The sequence below is a fragment of the Apodemus sylvaticus genome, chromosome 14 (genome assembly GCF_947179515.1).
Source record: "Apodemus sylvaticus chromosome 14, mApoSyl1.1, whole genome shotgun sequence".
NCBI classification, from domain to species: domain Eukaryota; kingdom Metazoa; phylum Chordata; class Mammalia; order Rodentia; family Muridae; genus Apodemus; species Apodemus sylvaticus.
Genome location: NC_067485.1, coordinates 26275451 through 26280970, shown reverse-complemented (window position 1 = coordinate 26280970; position 5520 = coordinate 26275451). Strand labels below are relative to the sequence as shown.

The window sequence follows — 5520 nt, the reverse complement described above, 5'->3', positions numbered from 1 at the left end:
AAACATCCATCTCAGTCAGTCAGGGACGCACACCCTAAGACTGTTCCATCAGAATTTGGGGGCTGAACCACAACATCAAGTATCTTTCTCTGTCAGCTCATAAAGGCTAAAACTGCAAAAACCACAGTGAGCTCATGTTCAGGTGCAGGAAGTGCTGCCTAGTGGTTAGCTCTGACTCAAGCCATTTTAGACGTAACAGTCCATATTGACCTTTAATTGGATAAGTCCTATGTAAAGCTTTGTGGAATTTCTTAAGATTAACAAACCTCATACAGAATATAACAGGGTCTGTGATCGGCATGACCCTGCTCTTAGTCAAGTTATTTTTCTGCGTCAATGACTGGCTGGCATATTACAGCAACAATATGAAAAGTCTCCCTTCCTTCCAGGAACAGACTTTCAGACCTCTCCGGAAAAGGGAGGAGGGGGAACGGGGTGGGTGGGTGCTTGGCCTGGTTGCAGTCCTGTAATATCAACTCTGCACGAGACTAAATGAAAAGAACAGAAAGTTCAAGGCCAGCCTAGACGACTTAGTGAGACTTTTTTGCTGTTGTTGTTGTTTTTGTTTTTTCGAGACAGGGTTTTTCTGTGTATCCCTGGCTGTCCTGGAACTCACTCTGTAGACCAGGCTGGTCTTGAACTCAGAAATCCGCCTGCCTCTGCCTCCCAGAGTGCTGGGATTGCAGGCGTGCGCCACCACTGGCCGGCTTAGTGAGACTTTTTTAAGAGGAAAGGAGGACTGGGGCTCAGCACTAGAGTGCTTGTTGGCACATGAAGGCCTTGGATTCTGTCTCGGCACTGCAAAGGAACACTCTGAGCTGTTCTGCACAGGCCACTAGGGGGCAGCACCACATCTTGACAAGGTCTAGGCCACAGCAAGGGGTGAGAAGTGGAACAGCAAGATATTTGAGTTCTTCGAAACTTTTTCCAACCACTTAAAAGTATTAAACCATTCGAAGGTTTGAACACCGTGTAAAAATAATCTTAGTTAGTGTTTCTATTGCTGTGATTGCTGTGGGGCTGCCAGCAGAGAAGATTGCTCGGACCTGGGTTTCTGCCAGTGAAAAGTCTTAGCCGTCTGTGACTACACAGTGTTTGGGATACCAGTGTAGCGCTAAGCTTTTCTCAGGGCGAGCTTTTAAGCACAAAAGCTATGTTCTGGGTTCCCGTACTTCACTTAACAAGAATATTTAGCCAGAAGTGGAACTACAAAAGCTAAAAGACAAAGTTAGTACATTTTGTGACTAGTGGCCGTATCCCAGAAGTATACAGACCTTGAGAGATTAGGCCTATGTTTCCGTTTTGGCAGGTAGGGCTGTGTATGTGTTGAGTTTATAGCCTGAATGGTGTACTTCCTTCATGGAGTCTCTTGTGCTAAGTCTTGGGGCCCTGTTACACGATGACCAAAAATAACTTGGGTAGGAAAGGGTTTAGTTCAGCTGACAATTCTCAGCTCACTCTGTCACTGACAGAAGTTAGAATAGGAACTCAAAGCAGGAACCTAAAGGCTACCTTCCCTCAGTGTTCCTCCTGGCTCGCACATCTTCCTCTGACGACCTGCCCAGGGCTGGCATCACCCACAGTACCACAGGCGTGCCCACAGGCCAGTCTTGTAGGAGCATTTCCCCAACTGTAGTTTCCTCCCGAATGAGTCTAACGGTGCTAAAGCGATGAACAAAATACAGAACTAACCAGGACATCTGAAACAGAGTAAGAGAGAGGCTCAGCCTGATTCACCTCTTTGTGTCTCCCATGAGCGAGATGCTAAAAACACAGTGATCAACAGGCAGATCCAGTGTCCCAGGGGCATATTAAAGCAAACACGCCATTACAGAGAGGACAGGATCCCGCTAGGTGGAGGGGCCTCCAGCCCAATCTTGGGAAAGTAAGAATGAGTTACCAGGGAGCCTGTGTCACTCCAGAACCTGGAAAGTAAGGACGCCTCTAAGACAGAGGAGGGGCTATTTCAGCTTGGAGGCCTGTGGAGTCAGACAAGTCAGACTTCATCGCTGGGAGAGGTGGTATGTCTTCCTAATCACCTCTACCACAGTGGATAATGATAAGGTCCGAACGCTTTAAGCCAGCCTGACCAACGCAATGAGGTGCCATCCCAAAAAGGAAGGAAAGTCTAATAGGGCACATTTCTATAATCTTAGCACTGGGGAAGCTGAGGCAGGAGAGTAGGGAATTCAAGTCCAGCTTTAGGAATGTATTGGGTTTAAAGCCAGCATCTGCTACATGACACTCTGTCTCAAACAAACAAAAAGAATAAAAGGGAAAGAAATAGACAGTGGTAGTGACAGCCGCTGTTAATCCCAGCACTGGGGAGGAAGAGGCAGGTGGATCTTTGAGTTAGAGGCCAATCTCCAGTTCTAGGATAGCTGGGGCTACACAGAGAAACTCTCTTTGGGTGTCGGGGGAGGGAGAAGAGGAGCAGAAAGAGGAGGAGGAAGGAGGAGGAGGAAGAAGGAGGAGGGCGAGAGAGGGAGGGAGTCAAAGAAGGAGGGAGGAAAAGAAGAAAGGAGGGAGGGAAAGAGGGATGGAGGGAAAGAAGGAGAGAGGGATGGAGGGAGGGATGGAGGGAGGAATGGAGGGAGGAATGGAGGGAAGGAAGGAAAGAGGAAGAGAGGAAAGGAGGGAGGGAGAGAAGGAGGGATGGAGGGAGGGAGGGATAGAGGGAGGGATGGAGGGAGGGAAGGAAAGAGGAAGAGAGGAAAGGAGGGAGAGGAGGGATGGAAAGGGGGAGAGGGAGATAAGGAAAAAGAGATGACAGGGCAAAAGGAAGGAGAGAAGGAAGGAACATTCCAGTTTAATGCTCCACAGTGTCATTCACCCATTGTTAGACAACAGACCAGTTGGTTTGCTTTTGAATTTCAGCTTCCCAGTCTGCAAAACGGGTATGCAGTCAACATCTTGCTGGTTGTCAGTGAGGCGATAGAAACAAACTCGCTACAGAATATTGGTCACCACGGAATAAGGAACGATAGGACAAACCAGGTGGATTATTATATCTCCATGAAAGGGGAAGAACAGAGTGAACTATTAGAAGTCTCAAAAATTTGATATGGAAAAAAATTTTGATATGGAATCTTATATGATGACAGAAATGTAAGGTTCTAATCGTTATAACAAACTGCATATTCATTCAAATGTTATTTAAGGTGTATATGCATATACAACTCATTTAAAAAATGTAATGTAAAGTCCTAGTCTCTTGAAAGCTACCATCATAAACTGTTAAGGATAATGAAGGTTCGTTGGTTAGTAGTCAGTCACCTTATATTAGATATCTACCCAACTGAGGCCTAAGCTTTGAAATGCTGCGTCATCTCTGTGTCTTTATTTTTGACTGGCAAATCATGATGTCATACAACATCATTGGCTTCCATTTTTCTCGATTTGTAGACTGAGTTGATGTGAAGAATTTAACATTACCTCCAGCCTTGAAAATAAGACTACCTTTATTTTTAGATCTAAGAATCAAGCAATTGTGACTAACGGGACCTGCCTCTGGCCAGATGTGACAGCCTGACGTGAAGAAATTCAGTATCCCTTATATTGAAAAGTGACTTGTGTTTGTGATGGCGCTTTCTGTGTGGGAAGCATGCTCACAAAACACATAAGTCTCACCCCACATGAGCTGTCTATCCTGAGTTGGCAGCTGAGTCTGAGCGTCATGGTCTTCACACAGGACTGACTTGGAAGAAAGCGTCCCCCTGTTCTCAGCTCTGTCAGGGGATCATTGTCGCGAGCATCTCACACTCCCAGGTTCCCTTAGCCCCTTCCCTGTGAGACAAGAACCACAGACTTTCCCACTAGAGCTGTTCTTGCTTCACTTCCTCTCCTTGACAAAACCGAGAAGTGAGGGCAGGTCTGGCCCCACCCTGCATCTGTCTGTGGACTGTAAGACGGGGCGTTGGTGGTAAGATGAAGTCTGGCAAGTGACAAGTACAGCTGGGAACACCATAGGGAAGAAGAAGAAGAAGCAGAAGCGGTCAATGCTTAGGTCGTCTCTGGGCTGATTGCTTTTATTCTTGTCTCACAACAAATTAGTGCCACAAAAGTCTCGGAGAATACGAAGAAACGTCCACAAAGCTTCAGTCCTTGTAGAGAAGTCTGTGACATGGTTGTGACAGAGGGAGAAAATGTCTTTGATGAAAATACACCCATGGCCCCACTTAAGAATAGAACTTGCCGAGAGAATATTTACATCAAAATCACTACATAATGAGCCCTCTGTCTGCAGAAGAGGCTGTGCTCCCTTTTGCTTATGTGACAGTTGTTCACAAAGACGTCAGTACATTTGAAAGGCTCGTCGGTGCCATTTACGCTCACCAAGATGTCTACTGTGTGCACGTGGATATGGGACCACATCTGCTTTCACAGACTTGGTGAAGGAGCTTCTGGGTTGCTTCTCAAATGCCTTTCTAGCCTCACGGAGAGAGTCTGTGGTCTATTTGGGCTTCTCCCAGTTCCAGGTTGACCTAAACTGCGTGAAAGATCTGAGGACCTCTGAGGTCTCCTGGAAGTATGTCTTCAACATCTGTGGGCAGGACTCCCCACCTGAGAACCAACAAGGAGATAGTTCAGTACCTGAAAGGCCTTAAGGGGAAGAATCTCACTCAAGGCTGCTGGTCCCTCCTCATATCACCAGAAGGACTAAATATAAATATTTGGAACAGAGGTACTAGCTGTTTTCCTTCATGCTGTGGACACATACAGAAATCCCCTCCTCCCCATAACCTCACCATTTATTTTGGCTCTGCCTATGTGGCTCTGACAAGGGAAGTTATTAAGTTTGTCCTCGAGGAATAGATGGTCACTAACTTACTTGAGTGGTCAAAAGATACCTACTCTCCTGATGGACAGTTCTGGGTGACACTAAACAGGGTTACCGTCAATTCTGCATAAAGTAGTAAGTGTGTGCATGTGTATATATACATGTGTGTGCATGTATATGTGTCCCCATATGTGTATTACCCCTTAAAATTACCTCTGATATATTTTGATTGTTTGCCTAGACTTCCAAACTTTCTACACACCCTGTACATACTTCTGTATGTCTGATTCCATGGACTCACACAGAGGAACTTGCATACCTTACATGTATGTCACTCATGTTGTACCTGTTTATAGAATATACTTGCTAAATTTATCCTTGCATTATATGTTCCAAATCTTTCCTCTAAGTCACCAGATAAAAACATTTTTTGCAGGTATTTTTTTTCCTTCCTTATTTTTTTTTTTAAAGCAATGATGATGTGTTGTTTAGAAACTCCACATCTGAGGTACTGGCTATTCACTGCATCCCCTGGTAGGATAGGAGTGTCAGTCATGTGAAAAGAGGCCCTTTGTGGGTGGGGCTTACAGGACTCTTTAAGGCCTTTGTTTTATATATATATATATCTTGTACTAGTTGTTCATGGGCAGAAAATTTTTCAATATTTTTTTATAAAATTCTCTATTCTTGTAGAAAATTTGGGAAGTGCAGAAAACAAATAAGAAGGCCCAAAATATACA

At 45.1% G+C, this 5520-nt stretch overlaps 1 pseudogene; it reads left to right on the top strand.

The window, feature by feature from the left end:
- Nucleotides 1-299: 299 nt before the first annotated feature.
- LOC127664522 (N-acetyllactosaminide beta-1,6-N-acetylglucosaminyl-transferase-like) lies at nucleotides 300-4911 on the top strand (annotated as a pseudogene).
- The last annotated feature ends 609 nt before the right edge of the window (nucleotides 4912-5520 follow it).